Below are 26,735 nucleotides of genomic sequence, written 5' to 3'. Positions count from 1 at the left end.
TTTGACGCGTATACATTCATTTCCGGCTATCGTTTATTGTTCCTCTTGTCTATGGTTTCGAATGGGGTTATAGTCCATGCCATTGAAGTCGTTTTTGGCCAAGTGAATGGATCGTTCAAATTTATATTGGATGCGAGATTGGAGATTACATAACAAACCTAGATAACATGAAAAAGGGTGGTGTCTCCTTTTTTAACACGTTTGGATCACTTTTGTGGTTGGGAACTCTTTAATCGTGTCTGAGCCTAAACACTCGGTATTGTCCGTTCAAGTACTCTACTTTGGAAGCGATAAAAGCGGCCAATACTTTCTTTTTCTTTTGGTAATTTCCAATTGCCTTCCCCTTCTACCCCACCTTTCCAACCTGGTCCCCATATCTAGCGACAATGGAATCGAGTCACATTATGCCACTTGCTTGAATTCATTGCCTGGAAATATTATTTTTCGCATTTGCTTTACTCTGTTTTGGAGGTAATGTAAAAAATTTAGGGTCGATATGTTGACTCGTGATATTTTGCCATTTGTGAACAATGTTTTGAATCATCAGTTCCGTGGGAAGTGGAGGAAAGATGGAGCTTTTTTTTTTTTTAAGGTACTTTTGCCAATGAATATTTATATAGGTATTTGCATTATTAAAAAAAAAAAAATTAAGCCTTGCCGTAGAGATTTGATCTTGTAAAGAAGGGTTGGGTTTGTAAAAGCAAGTTGTGCACTAAGCTCTTTTTATCTGCTTTCAGATCCCTCTTTTGTCCCTTACAATGATACCATAATTAAATATAAAAATGAACATGATTCCAATTCCAAAAGCGTGCAATACCTGTTATACTAGCAATACATACAAATTTCTATTTTCGAGAGAATTATCAATGCAGAGAGCAAAGAAGAAGCAGCACGTAAATTCCGTTTCCAAATTGACAACCAAGAAAACCATCAATATTATACAAGTAAGCTATATGTGTGCGGCTTTAAAAAGAAGTTGGAAAGCCTTTTTGCCCCTGGTTAATTTCACAGGCTGTCCCGTTTTATATTGCCTTTTTTTAATCCATGTGCATCACTGTATTTCTCTTTCCTGTCTAAGCAGCCAACAAAAATCCTTAATTATTTTGTACACAAAACAGCCAACTAATGTTACAAATCTTTGTAATGAGAGACAAGAAACTTGGCAGTGAAGTTGTGAGATAATGAGCGGAAGGAAAGGGAAGGAGCAGAGTTGGAGTAAAGGGAGAAAACTATGGAGCATTACCTGAATTGGGCACAAGCTTTAGCATCAGCTTGGGGTTTCATGTTATTGGTAGGTCTCTTGTGCTGTTGCCTCAGCACACAACCACGCCAACATGGTGACATAAACAGCAGCAACGGCAGCTGTTCTTGCTATGGAGGATGTGCTGGTGTTTGATGGTGGTTTCCATCTTCTGAACAGCGCTTCCTTGTTGTTTTGTTTTTTCCCTTTTTTTTCCTTGTTTTGCACACTTATACCTCCATTAGTTTTAGGGGGGGTGGAGAAGAACGTCTGGTGCATGGAACATGAGTTGATTTTGGTTGATCTTTTGAATGGTATGTTTATATATTGCACGGAATTTGTGAATTCAGTGGATTAAGAATTTTTTAAATTTCATTTGTGTTCTTCGTATTCTCATGATTTTTCTTATTCAGAACCGTCTTCTGCTTTAGAACATGAAGAATTTAGTTTATTTTGCTTTAGAACTTGGAAAACTTGAGGAGCGGAGTTAAAGCTGTTTTTTGCTTTCTTTGCCTAAGCGGAAAAAGTTTCATGTTTATTTAAGAAAATGGGACTAGGGTGGGGTCTGAAATATTAATCTAGCCTCGGCTTTGGTGGTCATCTTCGGTTTCACGAGAAAAATGAACTATTGCTGAGACTGGGTGACAGCCATGTACTATACATCTGCTTATCGGACTCTAGATTTCACCCCAAATCTCCCTCTACATGACTAAGGCTGCTTGGTGCTAAAAATGCTTAATTTGATCTGTCCATGTCTCAGTGGAATATACAACTAGTCCATTAAACAAAAGGAACACAAAAATGAATTGCATAGAAGCCGTATCTTAACCCAAACAGGAAGAATGATCACTGCAGCCTTTAAAAAAATAAACATGGTGCCTGTCACGCCAAAGTTTGGCTCAGAGGTTTTAACTAGAACAGGACATCACATAATTAAAAGAAGCTATTTCCATATTTTCACTTTCCAAGATGCTAGGAGACACAGTGGCCGATAATTTTCGTTTCTGCACCTGGCAGATGGCTGATGATCTGATATCTTCGGGCCCTTTGCAACTTGAACTTTTGCTTTCGATTCTCCTTTCAAGTTCAAGATGCATAACCTGGCGTCACCCTGGCAGAATGATTGTAGTTGCAGAAGTGACCCAGGGGCCTGGGCCTGGGTCTGAGCAAACCCTGAATTCCTTTTGAGGATTTTTGTCCAACACAGTACAATTTGGGGTCTGCTGAAGAAGAATGATATTCCTTCAGCATCCACCAAACTGTTCCGATTCAAACTCAAATTTGACTTGTTTTTAATGGAAAAATGGCAAGCAACGCATAGTAAAAATAAGAAAGAAATGCAACCAAGGTGATTAAAAGCAATAATGTTGTAATTTGTGACCATACCTTGCCGAAAAGACATTTTAAATTTTCAATCACATGAACTAACAATCAAAATTAAGAATTAAATAAATGTGACTATGTGAGACACATTCATGGTCTGGAAGGATCCACTAAAATAAAGTTAGAAACACTACATTTCACCTGGGATAAGTATTTTCACCAATTAATTTCTTGCGCATTTCATGGATTACTTTCCAAATGAATCTGCTCAATAAATAAGGAAATATTGCCATATACGTGAAGAAATCAAGAATTTTAGATAATATTACCCGGGGACTTTTCCTTTTTTACTAAATACATGAAGGGATGTTTGGCAAAATCAAATTGCATTTGCTAGCAATACAAATTGATTATAGGCTAAAGGGTTAAAAAAATTCCTAAACTATAATTAAAAAATTATCCAAATCCCTATTTTTTTATTGCAATAAATCAACTCCAACTTTTTTTTTGTCCAGCCTTTATTTAGGTAAAAAAAATAATTTCATTAATTCATTAATTTTTTTACTGGCTAAAATAAAATTTCTTATAACATCCATAAAATAAATTAAAATTTATTACGTAACATAATTAATATATGTAAAAATTAAATAAAACAATATTTTATCTATTTTCTCTCTCTCTTTTTCTAAAATTCCTTTGAAAGTTTAATTGACTATAATTTAGAGGTTGATTAATTAAATTTTGTCACATGACTAGATTCAGTCAATTTAAGAGTTTAATTGAATTGAAAATAAAAAATTAAAGGATTGATGTATTACAATAAATATTAAAAAAATTAAATAATTATTGAATTATAATTTAAAGTAAACTTGACAATTCGTATTTTTATGTCATGTCTAGTGTTGTGTTTAACACATGTAATAACATAAATTATTACTATACGAACATGACACAAATTATAAAATATATTTAAGTCACAAACACAAACATGGTATGTTTATTATACGTGCTATACGTATCACGATACGATTAATATATATACAATTAATTCATTTAAACACGATATAAATAAACACAAATAATATGGATATATATGAATAGATATGACTAACACGAATATATACAAATAGACATGACTAATACGAATATATTCAAAAATAAGACTAAAATAATAAATAATTATAAATTATCCATCATTTACAACTTAATAAACTTGGCATATTAATAATATAAAAATTTACTTGCATATTAAAAAAATAAAAAAATTTGATTCTCATTTAATATGTTATTAATATATATTTAAAATTTAATATATATTACATAACTATATCTATTAGTTTTTAGTGTCGAATTCAAAATAATGAACTATTAAATATTAAAAAATAAAATAATATATATGACTCATATTAATATTTATATTTTATTATATGATTAATATAAAAAATAATTTTATAATAATTATTAAATGAGTATCATAATTAAATATTTAAAATAATCCTTATATGATATTGAATAACTAATTAAACATCATAATTAAAAAATTAAAAATTAAAATAATTTTTATATGTTTGTATTAAATTAAAATAAATATAAAAAACATATTAAACATATTAAATGTGTACTTGTATGATAAGATTAAATTAAACATATTTTTTATGTCATGTCATGTCATGTATTAAACATATAATCGTGTGACGCATTTTATCCAGATATATTTTTCATATCTTATATGTGTTCAGATATGTTAATATGTAAAAGACACCAATTATGTTATATCGAAATTCATTTTGACACAAATAAATAACAAATATATATTTTTTAAAACATGTATATAAATTTTTTTATGTTATTTTTATATCATATCACCTTCTTATATTTAAAATTATCAAATCTAATTTAAAGACCTTTTTAAACCTTTAATCTTAATTACATATTCAATATATTTTAGGCATGGTGATGAGATAAAAACCAATTATGGTACGAAAAAGTAGGAAACTTTTTTCGTGCATTAAAGGAAATTAATGCTAGATCAGAAAACCCAAGTATCCATGCATGATGCATGCATTTCAAAAGGTAAAAACATCACAATAAGACAATTCGTGTATTAAAGGAAATTAATGCTAGATCAGAAAACCCTAGTATACATGCATGATGCATGCATTTCAAAAGGTGAAAACATCACAGCAAGACAATAGAATTCAAGAGATTGGACTGTAGATAAAGCATAATGCAATTAATTGAACTGAATACAGGTCAAATGTCAAAGGGCAAAAACTCCAGGACTCTGGAGGCTTAATTTTTCCAAGTCAATCGTATTTAAAGTTAATCGAATTGATATACTACCAATTAAACACCGTGTTATTCTGGCAGAACCAGTCAAGCTCCGCCCACCACCACGGCCCTCCTACAATCAATTCAGCTTATTTTGCTTTAATTTTTATATACAAGAGAAATTATAAGAAGCAACCCACAGGGATATAAAACACAATGGGAAAACTAGCTTCCTCCATGCTTCATACATACCACTGTTCTTGACTGCAAAATATTTAGGTTTGACCCTTTAAACGTGATGCTCATAAATTCTACTCCATTCTCCATAGTCTTTTTTTTTTTTTTTGAAACTTTCAATATAGTCAAACACGTTTTATGAATTTTTTTGTTTAAAAAGTAAGATAATTAGATAAGAGATTAATTCCAACTTACGTCCTTTCAAACTATAAAAGGAGTTGATGAATAGAGAATTTGTTCATCATCAAGAAATCAATCCTTTTCAGTACATTTTGAAACAAAGAAAGGATGGAACCTTGGGCAATTCCTCTTATTTTTTTCTCAGTGTTCTTCTGTATGATGCTTCTTTTTGCTTGCCTTAGTCGATGTAGTTACCTAGGAAGTAATGTTGGTGGTGGCGCTGCTGGTGGTCATCACTTTGGTGGAGGTGGTCATATGCCTCATGACTTTGGCGGAGATCATGTAAACATAGATATTGGTGGCTCTGACTACGGTGGTGGTGATGCAGGGTATAGCAGTTGGGGAGGCGGAGGTTTTGATGGTGGAGGTGCTGGCGGCAGTGGTGGCGGTGGAGGAGGTTGTGATATTGGTGGTGGTGGTGGTGGTTTTGGTGGCAGTGGAGGAGGTTGTGATAGTGGTGGTGGTGGTTTTGGTGGCGGTGGAGGAAGTTGTGACAGTGGTGGCGGTGGTGGCGGTGGTGGTGGCTGTTAAATGAGACTAAACACGTTTGTTAGAAGGCCAAATGGCTAGCTAGCAAGAAGCAAAGCTTTCTTGGTTCACTGCGTAGGGAAAACAAAACAAATACATAGCTATTTTGTAAATTCTTGCATGAAAATAGATTTAACGGTTTCATTTATTCGTTATGTAAGTAAATACATAGTGCTTTGTAACTACGTAAGCTATTATTAAAGGAAACTGTATATGATTTTTTTTTTGGGTATTTGAGATTTTTAAAATTGAATCTCAATTATTGAAATTTAAGAATTTAACATTTTAATTACAAATTACACTTATTGGTATATGATCATGTATCCATTGAAGTATAAATGCAAGGAGTTGATAATAATTTAATTACATTAATTTCTTAGCTAAATAAATGGATAACCAAGATAATATATATTAATATATATCGGCAAAAATACGAGAATATATAATTATATACCAACCTTTGAGATGAATTATCTAACAAGAATGTCTCTCATAGACAAAGAGTAAAATATAAAGAAAAAATAAATATTTACATTTGATGCATATAAATACATTATCAAGAATAGATGAATCAAATTATATTATTTTATTAATAAATAAAATTTTTTAAAAGTTAAATTTTTGTTTATTTATTTCAAAATTTTATATATATTTATTAATGCGATAACATCATATGATTTACTGACAATTTATAAAATTTATATATTGATAATATATAAAATATAAACTCAAAAAAAAAAAAAAAAGACCTTATCTATAAGTAATTGTTGTTGTTAGTAAATTCTGGCTTGAAAATCGACATAGAAACTTAATTTGAAGAGGTATCGAAACATCATAGGAAAAGAGATTAGGGTTTTAGATAAAGCAGAGTCTTGGGTTTAAGGGCTTAAGGATTAAAACGGTGGAGCCGAAAAAAAAAGAAGTTAACAATGTTTAGGTCAAGGGGCGGACGCATATTTAGAACAGAAGCAAAGTCAACCGTATTTTAAATTGAACAAATTACTAAGATGATTACTTGAACGTCAAGGCCTCAGCGCCCTCTACCAAGTCTTAAAATACTCGTAATAATTGATCGTACTGTCAAACATTGCATTACTTTGGCTGAATTAGTCAACTCTTCGTACAGTCAATTCAGCTTGATTGCTTAAAAGATCATGAGAATTACAGCAAAAAGGAAACCTAAAACCCACAAGAATTATATAAAATAAAATAGCTAATCTACTTTGAAAGGACTAAATAAAATTATTCATACATATATGATTTTTCAACAAATATAAAGATTTAAATTTCATTTGGTAGAATGATGAAAGAAATTTTCATTACTTATATTGCATTTTTGTATGATTAAAATTTTGACGATCTAATTATAAAATAATATTAGGATATGATATGAGTTTTTTTTATCACATTATCAAATGATTCCTTCGTCGATTGTTATGTATATATTGAACTATATATATTTAATTTAATAATTAAGTGCTAGCTCGAGTGAATTAAATAAATACTTTAACATGTAATTAATTTATTTTAGAATTTTAATTCATTAGTATTCTTAAACAAAAGTTCCTAGCAGTTATCTGTTATTTTTTTTTTTGAATGGTCCAACACGTTATCTTGATTAATTTTTGTTTCGAAAGATTAGATTCATAGTCCTAATTCTAACTATAAATGAAGTTGAATAGAGAACTGGTTCATTAATCCTTACTCCTTAGATACAAGAAATAAAGAAAGGATGGAACCTTGGGTAGTTCCTGTTATTTTTTTTTCTCTGTATTGCGCTCCTGGCTGCTTGTTCTTTTTGCTTGCCTTATTAGTCTATCGGGTAACAGAGGAAGCTCTATAGACGGTGATCATGGCGGTCATGGCTTTCGTCGAGGTGGTTACAGGTCTCATGGCATTGGCAGAGGTGGAGATATAAGCATAACAACTACGAGCACAAGGGGAGGAGGTGGTTTTGGTGGTGGTGTGGTGGCGGTGGAGGAGGAGGTGGTGGTGGTGGTGGCAGTGGCTGTTGAGGAGACTGATCTCGTATGTAGAAGACCAAATCTTTAACTTTTAACCGGAAAAGCCAGCCATCTTTATTGGACATTAATTCATAGGGAAAACATATGAAATGTGGAGCTATTTGTAATTGTAAATTCCATTATTAAATGTACATAAACATTTTCATTAATTCTATTATTTTATATAAATATATAAAAAAATAAAATTTTTTACCAAAAAAAAAAAGGTGGATATAGATACCTAATTTGGATCAGGCCCAAATTGGATCTAGTACAAATGGATTAGTTAAACAAAAAAATTTGGATTTAATTGGTTATTATTATTTTTATGTAATTTATTGATTTAATTATTTGTTTTTCTTCTAGATTTTTTTTCTTTCTCATCTTTTTTTTTTTCAGACTAATTTTCGGTTAAGAGATAATAATCAAAATAATTAAAATAATAAAAATATGAATGAACTCTGCCATGAATAAGGGCAGTAGGGAATCATAATTAGATTAAAGCAGTATAGGATCAATTCAACGATTAGTCTGATAATTTAGAAACCCAATCAAAAAGGAAATCCGGATTAATCAGGGATTCTGAGATTGATCCTATAAATACCTATTGATTAGAAGCAAAGAACACACGAAAGAGAAGAAAACAGAGGTACAAAAAAAAAGTTCTGGTGAGTTAGAGGCAATTTTAGGATTTTTTTTTTGCAAATTTTCAGAATTTTTGATGATTTTTTTTTCTAGGAATTTTTTGAAAAAATCAAGATTTCGACAAGCTTTCTGGCCAAACTTGAGATTTTCAGCTAGATTTTTCAATTTTCGGCTAAACATTCAACCGAAAATTGGGTTCTGTTAAAGAGAGAGGGAGAGAAAATAGGAAAAGAGAGAGAAGGAGGAAGAGGCATATGCTGAAAAGAATCGGTTTCAACATTATATACCCTCTCCAAAATGACATTGTTTTTGTGTTTAAAAAAACCCAAGATCCGTGTGTTTTTTATTCAGGTGACCCGACCTGAGCGCAACCCAAACCGCTGACCTTTCGCGTTTTGAGCCATCATTTGTGCCTCAAGCCAAGCTATTTCCAATGCCGAACCGAGTCACGCAAAAGGTTTTTTTTTTTCATTTATTTATTTATTTGTTATTATTATTTTTACTTATTAATTAAATCAAAATTATTTGGTATTTCTTAATTTTTTTTATTTTTATCTTAAATTTTTTATTTTTTTGTCAATGATTTTGCTAAAATAAATTTTTTTAAAAAAATATTTTTGAGGAAAAAGTTGAAAGTATCAATTTTTTCTTGAAAATAAAATTGTTAAAAAAGTTTTAAGAAAAAGTTGAAAGTGTCAATTTTCCTTGAAAATAAAATTTCTAAAATAAAAATTTTCAAAAAGTATTTTCAGGAAAAGTTGAAAGTATCAATTTTTCTTAAAATTAAAATTTTAAAAAAAAAATATTTTGAGAAAAAGTTGGAAGTACTAATTTTTCTTAAAAATAAAAATTATCAAGTAAAACATTTTAAGAAAAAGTTGAAAGTATTAATTTTCCTTAAAATAAAAACTTCCAAATGCTTTAAAGAAAAGTTAAAAGTATCAATTTTTCTTATACGAAAGCAATGGATTTTTTTTTATATAAAATGAAAAGAAAAAGATTTATATCAAAAATCGAATCACTATTTTTTTTCCTTTCTTTCTTTGAAAAATTTTTAAATGTTAAATAATCTGACGACGGAGTCTCTGCAAGGGAAACAATAGTTTTCTTATATACTTTTGAAGTGAAAAATTTTCTTAATTTTCTACTAAAAGTATTGGAGTTAATTAAGAATAATTTTCGATAATTAATTACTTGGTAAGATCTTTAAGGCTTAATGGATAACAAAAAAATTGAGCTGGTACCATCTTCTGATGAGCGTTGTAAGGATGCTATAACCTTCATCACACGTAACCGTACTCCTGAATCCTATTCTAGTTAGTAGACACAAACCTATTCTTTTAGGGACCCTTCGTCAATCTTAGGAACTCTTTAAAGGAATAGATTCATAAGGTGACCAATCACACCTAATTAAAAAAGATTTGTGTCAACTCTTCAAGTCAATGTCAAGGATAGATTCATAAGGTAACCAATCACACCTAGTTAAAAAAGATTAGTGGTGACTCTTCAGGTCAATGTCTAACAATAGGTTCTCTGATCTAGACATTATGACAGTGGATGATCTATTATTTTGATATGTGTACGATTTTAAACAATTGACATGTATCTTGTATTTAATTAATTTTATTTGATTTTACTTAAATTTTAGAATATTTTTATGCATTAATTATATTTAAATTATTTTTAAAAAAATTAAATTAATTACATTTATTTTCTATTATTTTTTTATCTTAAATCACTTTCAATTCAATTAATATTAAATATAATAAAACTTTAATTGCTGACATTATAGGATAATTTTGTATTTTCAATTATAATATTCAACTCTTACATTGGATTTGTGTAAAAAAAAAAAATTCACTTTCCAATTTTGAAATCTGTGACCTATTTATTTACTCTACCCTTTAAGCTGTGTATATACGTTGAATATGTATATATATTAATTTTAAAATGATTAATAAATGATCAAATCAAGTAAAATTAATTTGGAATATATCAAATAAAATGAATTTCATTACCATTATTATACTTGACTATGCTAATTATCAAGTATAAATTACTCTCAATTTAAGGTATTATTACTCTTGATTAGATTCTTAGTTTATTTAAGTTAATTAATCATTTAAAAAAATATTAATAAGAATCATTGAATATGTTTTATAATAATAGAATCAAGATATTTTAAATTAAATTTATTTTACTGTTAAATTTTAAATTTTAAATGCAATTAATTTTAAACACATTAATTTTTTAATTGTCCACATATCGAAAATATATACTATTCAGATTAGATTATTTCTTCTTTTGTTAGAGATTATGACTTTTATATATTTATATAAGATAACGACCATTATAAGATTTACGGTAAATAATAGTTATTTTTACCAAATAATTCAAAAAGGTAATTTTTAATTCAACATTTTACTATGCTATTATTATTTTTTTTACAAAATTTTTAGGGGTGTGAAAGTTTTTTAAAACATTTAGAATAAGTTGAATTATATATATATATATATATATCTATAGTATCATTGGGATTTAATAAAAGTTAAATCCAAATGTGAACATTTATTACCTTTGGAATATATTGAAAAATACAATCCTAAAAAAAAGTTAAATATGCATCATAAATTATTAGTATTATATATATTGAGGCCAATAAGTTTAATTTGTTTATAACAATACTAATAATGTATTTTATCATTAAAAAATAAATTTTTACCAAAATTATAAATATAATATTTCTTAAAATAAAACATGCTGATGTTTTTCTAATAAATACTCTAAATTTTGGCTTAAATTTGATAAAAATTTCTAATTATTAACAAAATTCAATTACAAATTCAAATAAAAAAGAAATTTACTACTCATATATTCAAATATTTGTATTTACAATCATCTCTCAATTAAAATTTTAATTGATTCTATTTTTATTGTCTTTTATTTTAAGATGTTTATAAATTAAATGAACATTATTACTATTTTTTTTTGTGTAATTATTTTTAATCTATTATTATTGTTAGTCAACTATTAGCATTTAAAATTTTTATTTTACTTTATTTGAAAATTATTATAAAATAAAATTATCACATGTGTATCGCACAGGCTTAAATTTAGATGTTAATAATTAAAAATTTGTAAGCATGATTCAAGAAAAAAACACCAAAAAAAAAAAAAAACAGAAAATCTGCTATAGAGTTTTCGTTAAGTAATACATCTATGTCACGTTCCTTTTTCTTCTTCTATTTGTAAAAACTTGAGAGAAACAATTGGAAATAAATTCAAGTTTAAGGTCAATGACTCAATGATTATTACAATTATTGGGAGAATAGTCAGCTCTTTTGCTAGCTTAAACATGCATAGTAAAACTAAAATAGGAGGCAAATTAATCCACGGGGAGAACATGGAATTTAATTCCAACATAGTTTCCTCCAAGCTTCTTCGCTTAGACCTCTCTTCTTTGACTGCAGAACATTCACGTTTGAACATAAAGCCTAGAATTCTAGTACAAGTTTGAAACTTCAACATCCGTGTAACATTTTGCTTTGTATTGTATGAGATATTTCCTCCTCGCTGTCGATATAAAATGAATACTTGATGATCGATAAACATAATTAACAAAGAGAAGGATGCCATTCGAGCTCATAATCTTAACTATTTTTACCTTTGTTGTGCTGGTTATGGTAATTGGTTTTGGTTGCCTCCTTCGATATGCTAAAGTTGCCCCTAGTGACGGTGGTGTTCATGGCTTTGTTGGAGGTACACGTCTAGGAGGTGGTTTTGGCGGCAACAGTGGCGGTGGGGGAGGTGATGGTGGTGGTGGCTGTTGACGAGACTAATCATACATGGAAAATAGCCAGACAGGTTTGAAAAATATAAAGCTTGTTCCTAATTTCAGGATATGATAACTTTATCCAATTTTGTAAATCTAATGTTCTGCTATACAATTTGAATTCAACATTTTTTATTCCTTGATGCAGAGCAAAACAGAAAGAGTTGAATCTTTGCAGACTTCTGCTGATCATAGTTAACAATTGTTTATCAATTCCCTATTACCATGACATCCTTGATTATTGATGTTGTAAAATTAATTACTATTAAGAACATACTTTTTCAATGCAGTGTGTCTATTTTCTAATACTATTAACAGTAACATGATATGTACCAGATAAAACCAGCTCCAAAATTATCCAGACAAGAAAGAAAATGGGTTAATGGCAAGCAATCAAATATGCACAAAACGATCTTAATTGATAAGATCCATCACGACAAGAATTTTAATTTTGAGTGACGACTTCTAATACATGGCATAATTAATTTGCATATGATTGAATTATATATTCCAATTTTTTACATAAAATCAATTTATAATTATGAATTATGAGTAACTGTTATGAATTAACTACAGAGGAAAAAGTTATGAAATAACTAAGAACTACAATAAAAATGAGTGACTAATGTTTTCCCATTCAAAAATTATATTACATTATAAAGAGCTAGAGATATCTTTTGTTTATCATGTATTAGGATAGAGATATCTTGAACATATACATGGTAACGTTAATTTGGTCATCTTTTTAATTGCAAAGTAATGGATGATAATAAGAAAAATATTGTGGTATTTGCTGAGTTGGGATTGAGTTTACTGTTTTACGGAGGTGACTCGTAGCCCACACGACAGAAGGACACTTTGTAATTATAACTGTAGTTTTTATAAGTAGGAAGTTTTTAGAAATCAAGGGAAAAGAGCGAGTCATGAAGCAAACGTACGATGTAAGAAATCTTGAACCATCCTTGTACAGTCCATGCAATTAAAGCAGTTCCACTTCCATCGTAGTAATGGCAAAAGTACGTAGAAGAAACATCGCAGAAGCTAGCTCTCACCATGACTTTAAGAATCAAGTTTTCGACACCTCACATCTGAAACTTGAAAAATCAAAACGAGTGTAACGTATATATGCGTAAAAGAACGAACAGCTATGGGAACTTATTTGCAAGAAATTATGAGTGACGATCGAGCCTTTACAGTCGTGATTGTTGGATTTTTATTGCTCACTTTATTTTGCCATTTAGCTCGTATCAGCAAGTGTTGCCATGACTGTGGAGGCCTAGGTAGTGCTTACGGGGACCCGTTGGATATAGGTGTAAATAGCATATTAGTGCTCAAAAATTATTTCGCTTTAGTTTGGATAAAATTCAAATTTAATTCGATTATTATCGAATCGAATTCGAATAGTTTGATTTATCAAGTAAGTTGAATATAAACATCCTAATATCTCACTCAAACAAATCGTAAAACTAATTGAATTTTAATATTTTAATATATTTTTATTATTTTAATTAAAAATTATTATTTTACTCATATATATATATATATCAATCTGAACTCGAATTAAAATAATCGAGTTTGATATCAAGCATGTAAATTGAACTTACTTTTTATTCAGTAAATAAGTCTAATTGAGTAAATTTGAGTAACTTAATTTTTATATCGAATTGAGTTCAAGCTTAAAAGTTAAAACTTAATTAAGTTTAGGTCATATCTAACCAACAAAATATTATCTATTTTGATTTGAAAGTTGTCATAACATCTAGATCCGGAGATCTATCGCTAGACATTGACTTTTAGGGAGTCGCCACCAATCTTTTTTATCTGTGTGCGATTGACCACCTAAAGAATCTGTCCTTTCAGGGAACACTTAAGTTTAAGAGTCCCTAAAAGAATAAGTTCAGGTCTACTAACTAGAACAGGGCTCGGGAGTTCGATTACGTATGAGGAAGGTTATAGCACCCTCACAACGTCCATCAAAAGATGGTACCAGCTTAATTTAGTATCATCCAATAAGCCTTAAAATTTTACCAAGTAATTAACTATTAAAAATTATTCTCAATTGACTCTAATACTTTTAGCAAAAAATTAAAAAAATCTCCTCACCTCAAGAGTATGCAAGAAAACTATTGTTTCACTTGCAGAGGCTCCATCATCGGATTATTTAACATTAAAAAAAATAAAAAGAAAAAAATAATTGTTTTTATGCAGGAAAAATTGATACTTTCAACTTTTCTCAAAAAAATATTCTTTTGAAACTTTAATTTCGAGGAAAATTAATACTTTCAATTTTTCTTCAAAAATCCTTTTGAAAATTTATCTTTAAGGAAAATTGATACTTTCAACTTTTTCCCAAAAATATTTTTTTGAAAACTTTAATTTTGAGAAAAATTGATACTTTCAACTTTTCCTCAAAATCTTTTTTTTGAAAATTTATTTTTAAGGAAAATTTATACTTTCAACTTTTCCTAAAAAAAAAACCTTTTTTTTTGAAAATTTATTTTTAAGGAAAATTAATACTTTCAACTTTTTCTCAAAAATATTTTTTGGAAAACTTTATTTAAAGAAAATAAAATAATAAAACAAAATAAAAGTGAAAATAAAAAATAAAACAAAATAAAACAAAAAAGTAAAACAAAAATAAAATAAAGATAAAAGAATATTAAACAAACCTAATCTAATAATAATAAATTAATTAATTAAAAAAAAACCTAGAGCGAGTCGGAGAACGGCTCGGCTCGGCTTGACTTAAGGAAGAAAAATGGCTCAGAGAACGCGGCTCGAAATGTCGGCTCGACTGGCTAACTGCTCGGGGAGGCAGATCACGCGCAGGTCAAAAAACGGGTCGACGCTTGGGTCAGGTCGGATCTTGGAAAATGTGTGGATCCTCTAGGTTATTTAACGCAAAAACAACATCGTTTTGGGAGGGTATATAAGGTTGAATCCTTCATTTTTTCTGCAGACCGAACCTCCTCCCTCTCTCTCTTCCTTTCTCTTCTCCTCATTCTCTCTAGAACACCCAAAGAACTCTGGTTGAATATTCACCGGATTCTGGAAATTTTCATCAAAATCTGGGTTTTTTGTCGAAAGTTCGTCGAAAAATTGATCTGTTTCTGGAAATGTTACCAGAAATTGAGAAGTTGGTCGAAAACTTCAAACTTGGCCAGAATTTTCATCGAAAAATTCAAGTCCGCCGAAAAATTCATCGAAATTTGGAAATTTTCCAGAAATTTCCAAAAAAAAATTTCGTTGAAAAATCTCCAAAAATTTTTTTTCCGATTCTAACGCCTGTAAACCCTTTTTAGCCTTCAAATCTCTTCTGTATGCCTTTTTTTCTTAACTAGTAGCTTTTTTTCTCTCTGTTTTTTGTGTGTTTTCTTCTATTCCTGAGGATCCTTTTTATAGGGATTGATCAGAAGAGTTTCTGATCAATCTCAATTCCTCTTTGGATCGAGATTCAATAATTGAATCCAACGTGGACTCTTCTGATTGAATCTCAATCCAATCTTCAACTGGATAAATCAAAAAAATAAAATTAAAATATTAATGAAAATAAGTCAGATAAATAAAAAAATCTAACAGATAAATTAAAATTAAATAACAGATAAATTATAACATATAATCTGATATACATATAAATATTAACAAAAAAAAGAAAAAAAAATAAAGATATATATATATTAATAAATAGTAGTAATGAATAAATAAATATATAAAATAAAAATAAAAGAAAAAAATATATAAAAACAATAATAATAATAATAATAGAAATAAAAATAAAATAAAAATATAAAATACAAAAATAAAAAAAAATAGACTTACCTATTTGGACCAGGCCCAATTGATCCGGGCCTAGACCAAATTGGGTGTCTACAGCTGCCCCTCTTTGCACATTTTCTGTGAAACAGAAATTACGCAAAGACGTAGACACCCAATCAAGACTCAACTCGTCATTTTTTTTTTTAAGATCTGATCAAAACTCCTCTAAGCAGAGGCTCAACGACTTTGAAAAAATAAATGACTCCTCTAATCGGAGGCTCAACGTCTTTGAAAAAATAAATTGCTCATCTAATCAGAGGCTTAACGACTTTGAAAAAATAAATTACTCCTCTAAACAGAGGCACCACGACTTTGGAAAGTAACTTTCTCCTCTAAACAGAGGCACCACGACTTTTGAAAAGTAAATTGCTCATTGACAATCATGTCCAAAGGAGTTGAAAATTATGTTTGAAGGAATTTCAGGAAATTATGCCCAAAGGTCTTATAAATCAACCCTGATACCAAAAGACATCTTATTTCAAGGATTAGGAACTTACCTGACAAGTTTCTTCTCAAATTTAAAAATATCTTCACATCTGTCTTCTCTATATGGGATGTTGGAGCACCCCTGCTTCTTGAATTTATACACTATACTTTCCTGAAAATAGTATATGCTATGCCATGCATATGAATTTCAATGCATGTTATGCAAATGTTGGCCAATTAATTCCTATTCAGTATGGTACTCAAGTTTCTCAAGCTCTTTTCTTAGGCATCAAGCCCTTTGATTCTTCAAAGATCCAATTACACTGCTCTTCTAAGATCGAGCCAGTGTATCTCTTAATTATCTCTTCCACTCACATTATTCTTCCCAGATTCAATATCTTAATCAGAAACTGAACATCTCGATTCTGCCTTTATCACTCTTGACTTATTCAATGTAATGTAAAAAAAATCTTTCATGTTGTTATTCATTCATCAATCATTATTTTAAACTTAAAAAGTAAGAAAGCATTTGTACATTTCTTCCATGGTGAGGTATTAGGAAGAAAAGAATATGAATGGTTGAGAAACAGTCATCAGAAAAAGACACAAAGAATGAAATATAATGTCTCTTATTAGCAAAATGTTGGCTAATTTCAGTCAAAGGAGAATTACAAGGATAAGTATGGCGATAAAGCCCAAAATGAACAATCAGATAATCGTGATAACATATCTCAAAGTTTTTTTTTCTGAAAACCCAACCCTCTGATGTATTTAACAACTTGGAACTCTTTCAAATTTACTAGCCTCCATGTTAGCGGACTTTTAAATTCGATGCTGTATTCTCCTTATCTAAGCTGCCTTTTCAGGTTTTCAACTTAGACAAACCCCCTATGACTCAAATCGCCCTTTTAGGGTTTTCACCTTGAATCCTCCTTTTTCATTCACTTTTTTTTCTTTTTTTCTTTTTTTATTTTTTTATTTTTTCATTTTTTCATTTTTTTTTCAAGCATAGTATTTGTTCACAACATCAGAATTTATAGGATGAGGTAAATCATTTTCATACATCTCAATCAGTATCAGCGCTTCACCCGAAAAAGTCCGTCTCACCACATACGATCTTTCTTAATTCAGAGTCTATTTTCCTCTACTATCGTGCTAGATTGAGAGAATTCTTTTCAAGACCAACTCTCTTTCTCGAAAACAACGGGGCTGAATCTTCTTATCATGAGCCCTCATCATTCTTCTTTAATATAGCTGACCATGGCACAGTGTAGTCAACCTTTTTTCTTCTATAAAATTTAACTGTTCATAACGTTCTCGAATCTATTCAGCTTCTTCCAACTCAACTTCTTTTAAAACTCTCAAAGAGGGGATCTCTACTTCTACTGGTAGTACAGCTTTCATCCCATAAACCAAAGAAAATAGAGTTGCCTCAGTAGAGGTACGAACTGACGTTCGATATGCATGTAATGTAAATGGTAACTTCTCATGCCAATCTTTGTAAGTCTTGATCATCTTCTTCAAAATCTTCTTTATGTTCTTATTGGCTATCTCAACTGCCTCTCCAAAACCAAGTTATGATGCTTGATCTTGTATTGAGTACATATTTCTTGCATCATCTTACTATTTAGATTCTTGGCATTATCTGAAATAATTCTCTCTGAAAGCTCATATCTACAGATGATCTCTCTCTTTATGAATTTACAAATCACAGATCGTGTCACACTTGCATATGATGCTGCCTCTACCTATTTTGTGAAGTAATCTATCATCACAAAAATAAATCTGTGCCCGTTAGAAGCCTTTGGGGTGATTGGACCAATGACATCCATACCCCACATTGAGAATGGCCATGGTGGTGCCATAACATGTAAAGCAGATGGTGGAGCATGGATCTTATCAGCATATATCTGGCATTTATGGTATTTACGAGCATAATCAATGCAATCATTCTCCATCGTCAACTAGTAATATCCTACTCTCATGATCTGTCTCACCATTGTATGTCCACTGGTATGTACCCCACATATTCTATCATGCACCTTTTCAATGATTTTCTTCGCTTCAGTCTTACTTACGCATCTCAATAATACTTGATCCCTGCTTCTTTTGCACAGGACATCTCCATCTAGGAAAAAGCTCATAGCCAATTTTTGGATGACCCTTTTATCATTTTTGTTGCTTAAATTGGGTACTACTGATCCTTAATATACTGTAGGATGTCATAATACCAGGGCTTTCCATCTTCTTCTTCCTCTACATTAGAGCAATAAGTTGGTATATCCTTAACATCTAACTTGATAGGTTGAATGTTAGTATTATCATTAATTTGAATCATTGCAGCTAGAATAGCCAATGCATCAGCAATCAAATCTCTTCTCAAGGTAAGTGGTCAAACTGGATATCTTTAAATTATTTCGTTAACTCTAGAATATACTTATGATATAGAACGAGTTTTAAATCTCTCGTCTCTCATTCTCTTTTCAACTGATATATAACTAGAGCTGAGTCTCCAAATACTTTTAGTACTTTTACTCTTCTATCTATAACAGCTTGTAAGCCCATGACACATGCCTCATATTCAACGATGTTATTTGTGCAATTAAAATTTAACCTTGCTGTTACAAGACAGTATTGTTCTTCTGGAGAAATTAAAATTACCCTAATTCTATGCTTCAAGGCATTAGCAGCTTCATCAAAGTACATTTTCTAACATTTTTCTCTATGTTCCCCTTTCTCCAGTTGGGAAATAGTCATTAGGTCTTCATCAGAGAATTTCAACTTCATTGGCTCATACTCTTCAGTAGTACGATCTGCAAGAAATTTTACTATAGCGCCTCCTTTTATTATTTTTTAGCTCATGTATATAATATCATATTTCGAGAGCATTACTTACCATCTAGTAATTCTTTCAGATAAAGAAGACTTCTCGAAGATATACTTAATTGGATCCAGTTTTGGTATGAGCCATATAGTATGATAGAGCATATACTGTTTGAGTTTTTTGGTAGTCCATGCTAATGCACAACACATTTTTTCCAATGAAGAATACTTGGATTCATATTCCGTGAACTTTTTACTCAGAGAGTAAATAGCTCTCTCCTTTCGACTAGCCTTGTCTTGCTGCTTCAGTACACATCCCATTGAATTTTCACATACAGTTAAGTATAAAATTAAAGGTTTCCCTGGAACAGATGGCACCAATACTAGAGGGTTTGATAAGTATTGCTTAATTTTATCAAACGCCTCTTGACATTCTTCATTCCATTTTCCAAGATTATTCTTACAAAAAAGCTTAAATATGAGATCACATTTGTAAGTAAACTGAGAGATAAATCAAGAAATGTAGTTCAATCTCCCTAGAAAACCTTGAACTTTCTTTAGTGTGCTGAGAGGTGACAGATTTTGAATGGCTCGTATCTTATTGAGATCGACTTCAATTCCTCTTTCACTGACCACAAAGCCTAGCAACTTCTCTGACTTGACCCCAAAAGTGCACTCGACTGGGTTTAGTTTGAGCTGAAATCTTCTCAACCTCTCAAATAACTTTTTGAGGCTGGTGACATGATCTTCATTTTCACACGACTTTACAATCATATCATCTACATACACATCGATCTCTTTGTGCATTATGTCATGGAAGAGTGTTACCATGGCCCTTTGATATGTTGCCCCAGCATTCTTTAACCTAAAAGGCATGACTTTGTAGCAAAAGGTTCCCCACATGGTCATGAAAGTAATCTTTTCTATATCATCTGCAGCCATTTTTATCTGATTATACCCTGAGAAGCCATCCATAAAGGAAAAAATTAAATGCTTAGTCGTGTTATCTACCAGTGTGTCGATATGAGGCAAATGAAAGTTATTCTTTGGGCTAGCCTTATTCAACTCCTGATAGTTTACACACATTCATACCTTTCCATCCTTCTTAGGAACTGAGACTATATTGGCTACCCATTTTGGATACTTAGCCATTTGTAAAAAACTTACATCAAATTGTTTCTTCACTTCTTCTTTAATCTTTAGTAGCATTTCGGGCTTCATCCGTCTCAGTTTTTGCTAAACCGGCTTACATTCTGGCTTTAAGGGTAATCTATGCTCCACTATCTCTGTCCTCAGCCCTGGTATATCCTGCTAAGATCAAGCAAATACATTTATAAATTCTCGAAGTAGATCTGCCAATCGTTGCCTATCTCCTGATGAAAGTGAAGTGCCCATTCTGACCTCTTTTTTATTCTCTTCATCTCTCAGATTCACTAAGTCCACTACCTCCTGATGAGGCTCAATTGGTTTATTTTCTTGTTCAATCAATCTCATTAGGTCTGGAGGCATAACATATTCTTCAGAATTCTTTTCATTGTCAAGTTCATCAGTGTTAATTGAATTCTCAAAGCTAACCTCTTGATTGTTATCATGATTATCTTTATGTTCATTTAAAGATCTGAAATTGAATGAAATGGGATATGTTAGCAAGATGTGCTTGGAAAGATGGAAATGAAGACACAAGAAAAAATGAATGAAAATACATCATTCATATTTTTTATTAAAAATAATAAAAGACAAATGGTCCAAACAAAAAAGATCACCCCAATGCCTTAGGCAATAGCTATTGAGATGTTACAATTACATTGTATTAGAATCAAAAGTCACAAGCATCTTGATGGCACTTCAATTATTTAGCTCATAATCTGGTGGATAAAGATGAACCCACTCCTCTTGATTAAGCCCCACTTCATCTTCAACAGCATTAATGGCTAGCTGGGCAAAAGCATTTTTCACATTTTTTTTCATATCTGGGTACATGAATCCTTCAGGTCTGAAAGTCTTATAAAGTGTGGGATAAATATCAGTCTTGCTATCTTTTTTGATGGCCTTCTTTTGACTTTCCATTCTGTCATCTTATAGACCAGGCCTAACCTGTCGCTATTGTCTATCACCATCGGAGGTTCCTTTATTCCCTGTAAGTTTTTACCTAGCCCTAGTCTTGGATACCAACCCTTGTTGATGACTTGGCTCATCACTATCCCTGAAAAAGATTGATTTTAAAATCCTTCACCTACAGAATTAACCAATTCAAAAGATCGATAGGAGCATTCCAATGCTTCTTCAACAGCTTCTACATATGGAGTGTTTAATGGTTGGGTCACTAGCATGTCTTCGTCCCCAACTACCACTACTAATTGACCTTCTACATTGAACTTGATCTATTGGTGCAAAGTAGAGGGCACAGCTTCTGTCATGTGAATCCATGATCTTTCTAACAGATAGTTGTAGGATGAAGAGATATCTATCACTTGAAACTTTACATTGAAAATGCATGGCTCAATTTATAAGGGTATCTCAATATCTCTCAGGACTTCTCTTTCGGTCTCATCAAAGGCTCTCACAATCATCTGACTGTCCTACATATGAGTAGTCAATGGATAGTCTTGCCAAAATTAACATAGGCATGACATTGATAGCAGAGCTATTATCGATAAGGATCTTGGCTATGATATGGCTCTTACACTTGACTGTGACATGCAGAGCCTTGGCATTTCCTTTTCTCTTCAAAAGAATCTCATCATTGCTGAATGAAATATGATTTAGCATGACTAGATTTCCAGTCAGGTGATTCACATATTCGTTATGTTCCACATATGCTTGATTCAACACTTTCAGCAGGGCATTTTGATGTGGCTCTGAATTCAACAACAGTGATAATAATAATATTCGAGCTGACATTTTATTCAACTGTTTCATAATTGAATACTCACTATGTTTTACCAGCTTCAGGAATTCACAAACTTCTCTTTTTGATATTAGCTTCGGACGATCTTCTTTAGGTTTTATTTCAGGATTATTTCATCTTTCTCTTTCTTTAGCCTTCTCTCTTTTAGCCTTCTCTAACATTTTTAGAGTATAACACCTTCCACTTCGGGTAATACCTCCTACACCAGTTATATTGAAAGCGTCGACTTTGGAGATATCTTTTTCTTACCCCTGAACTACAGTGTCACAGCCATATCTTTAGGGTACAGCTTTATCATCCTTATACGAGAAAAGAGTCGAGACTTTAAAAGTTACTGGTCTGGGGATGAGTTTGTCTATGATTGACTTCGATTTGTTCCCACACTGAATTGTCATTGGTTTTGGAAATAGCTTTACAGGCCTATCATTCATGGACACCTCAACATTCTTTAAGTCTTCTCTTCCTTTATAGACCTTCATCTGATATGAATCCAAGAGTTTTTGCACCTCTTGGTGAAACTGCTCACAAATTTCAATGGAATGGCCTATTATCTCATTATGATACTTACAACTAGTACCAGCTATATGTGCTCCATGATAGCTATGTAGACTTACTAATTGTATCATGTCAACTCTTCGTAAAATATCGAACAATTGGTTGAGAGGTGTCTTAATATCTGCCACTCTTTTCTTCACATGACGCTCTTGATTTTCACTTATAGCATTCACATTATGATTCGATAAAGGATTGCCGCTAACATTCGGTGTAGTCACCCCTCCCATGTCAAAGTAAATCATTCCATCTTTGATCAACCGTTGCACTTTGTGTTTCAGGATGGTGTAATTTTTGGTGGAGTGATCGATAATCTCATAATGGTAGTCACAGTAGGCTGTGAGATCATACCACTTAAGGTAAGGTGGCTTGAGGGGTTCCAATTTACTTGGAGCAATCAAATTACTGTTGTAAAATTCTTTATATAATTCTGTAAAAGTCATTGAAATTGGGTCAAACACAGGTTTCTCATGGGTAGTTCGTTGCTCTCGCGAACCATCAATGGGGTTAGTTGGGCGATTTTGGGGTCTTGGAGTAGGCTGAGTGTTAGGACTGTACATGGTATTTTGAGATCTATGAGGGATTTGATATGTTTTGGGGTACAGTGATTGTACAAAATGGTTGATATGGGTAAGGGGAAGTGTTATTTACAGTAGGATAATATGGCAGATATTCTGGTGGTGAGTAAGGTTGATAGCCTCTAAATTATTGTCTATCAAAGCTCACAACCTGAGCTTCAGTTTCTTTCTTTTTCGGGACTCTCTTGCTATATGCTTCATTTCCTTCTAGCTTGTCATTCTTGATGGCACTCTCAATAATTTCTTCTGAAATTATCATATCAATAAAGTTTTTCATTGCATTCCTTATCATCTTTTCATAATAGGGAGGTTTTAAAGTGCTAACAAACAGCACTGTAGTCTCTTTCTCAGTCAGAAGAGGTTGTACTTGAAAAGCAATATCCCTCCACCTCTAGGCATACTCTTTAAAAGACTCATTTGCCTTTTTCTCCAGATTCTGTAAAGACAAACGATCAGGGGTCAAATCGATAATATATCGATATTGACCGATGAAGTCATGTGCCATATCGCTTCAAGAGCGAATACGGGTTCTGTCCAGCTGAACATACCATCTGGTCGCAGAGCCAGTAAAGCTATCTTGAAAGACATGCGTTAATAGTTTTTCATCATGAGCTACCATCTTCCGGTAATACATTGTGATGTGAGTTCTAGGGCACTTTGTACCGTCATATTTTTCAAATTTTGGTACTTTAAACTTATGAGGAATGACCACATCAGGGACTAGGCAGAGCCCAGCAGCATCAACTGACCCATAAAAATTAAATCCTTCCACAGCCCGTAGCCTTTGCTCTAGCATACTAATCTTAGGGCTTTCTTGAGTTTCCACTCTTATCTTTTCTTTTTCCTTCTCTTTTAAATCATCTAGATCAAAAATTGGCTCTATCGTCTTTTCAGTAAAGATAAAATTTACATAACTATTATAATACCTTGGGTTGGAAGCTGACGGTATTCCAGGATATGTTAGATATATGAAGTGTTACGATAGAACCTCTTGAGCAGACTGGGCTTGAGGTGGGCCAAAACTTGGAGGATATAAAGGGTCAGCCACTTCTTGCAATGGGGAAACTTGTTGGCTTGCATTTTTTTCAACTCTTTTTCCTTTATTCAGGTTATTAAGAACATCTAGAATCTTGCTCAACTCACTTTCAATCTTTTTCTGTGCTTTTTCTATCTTTTCAAATCTATGAGAATTTTTTTGCTCCATTTACCTTGCTCTGGATCTTGTGTTGTATCGATGGACAGGGTTCTCACTAGATGGAGCTATCCTTGAATCTTGAGTACCATATCTTAGAATTAGTAAATTTGTATGACTATCACATGATTACTTTATTAAGTGTAATGAATGAGAATGCAATGAATGAAAAATACATGTATGCAAAGAACATTTACCTTAAAAACGGTGTTCAACTAAAAGATTTCATTTATTCCAAAAAACTTTTATCTACATTGAGTTTATCATCCTAGAATTATAATCATAAAATTGTTTGATCTGTTCATACTGGGCCTTGGCTTCTTCGATGAAGTTCAACAGACGCTGTCCATGTTCTCCTACTGGGGTCACCATTTGTCTCAATGCCTCTGCCTCTGTCTCTTCCACCATCTCTCTTGCCTTGCATACCCCTTTATAGATTTGGGTCGTTAGGTGCTCAATATATTTTTATCTTCCTAAGTTCTCTCTTTTACCATATCAGACTTGGTATGATAATTCTCTATGCTCCCTGACCAATGCAGCAATGTGGTCTCCTTGTTCATTCAACTTTTGACTTAGCCAGCTCAAGTAACTGTTTAACATGTTATTTTTTGCCTGTGTTTCATACTTTTTCTTCTAATTCAGCATACTCTTGCTTCAATCTTGTATTTTTCTCAGTCAGCTCAACAATGGTTATCTCTTTGGCCCTTTCTCTCACACATAACCTTTTATGCTCTTGGTGTAGCTTTGCTAGGTCTTCAATAGCTGTATCACGTTCTCTAGCAATCTTGTGAACTTTAACTTCATGACTTTCGACTCTATCTTTCCACTGGACTTTTTCTTCTTGAAGCTTTTGGATTTCTTACTTTAACTTACCCTTTTCAGACTCAAATTCTTTTGTTGCCAACTTTAATTCTGATAGTGTCTTTTCAAGTTTTTCTTCTGTTGGTGGTTGAGAGATTTCATAAGTGAATACTATTTTTTGTCTTCTTTTTGTTCTCCAAACCAAGTACCCTGGGGTGACTCTATCAATAAATGGTCCATGACTCACTCTTCGGGGATTTTTTTATGCTTTAATCATCTCATTCATCTTTTAAAATGCTTTAGGCTCACTGTAAGAGAAATCTAATTGATAAAGCCCATAAGTCATAGGAATGAATTATTCTTCCCCAAATTACCTTCTTACTAAGAGTGGTGCATAATTTATTACTCCCCACATTGATACAACATAGGCTCACGATTCATCCATGGGGCCAACCATCTCACCTTGGCGCTTTTCAACTTTTGTAGAAAAGTTATCCATTCTTGTTTAGACTTTCGTTCGGACCACCCACTTTCACAGAATTCCTTGATCGAAACACGATTACAGATATAAAGCTTCGAGAAAGCACCATTTCCCTTTTCAAAATGGCTTTTCATCCATAAGTACAATAATTGTATGTAACCTATAAAGCGCCCTCCATTTCGACAATAATAACTCAAAGATCTGATAGTCTCTGTTAATATTATCGTTGAAAAATTATAGCCATTGATCACACTCTCAAAGAAGTCAACCATTGCTATCTCAATATATCTCAAAACCTTTGGAAAGATCACCAGTTCGTATATGGCCAAGGTAAATATATCTAACCCCCGTTCTTCATTGGCATGTTGAATCAGAAACTCATGAAAGAACTTCCAAGGTAGGCAAACTTGTTCTTGTTTTTTCTTTGTATGAGAATCCACAATTTCCTTATCTATCCCCATGAGTCGAGCTAGACCTTTACAAAATCTTGACTTGTATTTTTTGACATATATCTTGTTAGGAGCTTTGAGGTATAAACCTAACGAAATTGAATATTCTTCGATGGTAGGAGTCATATCTGCTTCATTAAAGATGAAATACTTATATGCAGGATCCTAGAATTATGCTGCAGCTTTGATTAGTTGATCATCAACAACCACTGCTAGAACGTGTGCTACATGCCTGTGTCTCTGACAAAATTGCTCTTGTCTTGACGGACTCATTTTCTTCTAGATATCAACCAAATCCTCTAAATTATTCTGTTTGAAGAGGATAGATGTTTCTTGAGACAGAGTAGAATCATACCCGATTGGTAAGCAATCTCTCATCTTCAGTTGAATCTTTTCTAACTGGACCCTTACTTCATTGGGTATCCCACAGGGTGCTAATACGGATGAAGA

At 31.9% G+C, this 26,735-nt stretch overlaps 1 long non-coding RNA gene across 1 annotated transcript; it reads left to right on the top strand.

Annotated features, from left to right (window-relative positions):
- The first annotated feature begins 11,858 nt into the window (after positions 1–11,858).
- Positions 11,859–12,544, top strand: LOC149520319 (uncharacterized). Its single transcript, XR_016342302.1, has 2 exons — positions 11,859–12,291; positions 12,408–12,544. It is a non-coding gene; the product is annotated as an uncharacterized LOC149520319 (long non-coding RNA).
- Positions 12,545–26,735: the final 14,191 nt, after the last annotated feature.

This window comes from Durio zibethinus, chromosome 1, assembly GCF_047325235.1.
Source record: "Durio zibethinus cultivar Kanyao isolate XHJ-2024 chromosome 1, ASM4732523v1, whole genome shotgun sequence".
In the NCBI taxonomy this organism is placed as follows: domain Eukaryota; kingdom Viridiplantae; phylum Streptophyta; class Magnoliopsida; order Malvales; family Malvaceae; genus Durio; species Durio zibethinus.
This window is presented reverse-complemented; position numbering and strand designations above follow the sequence as displayed.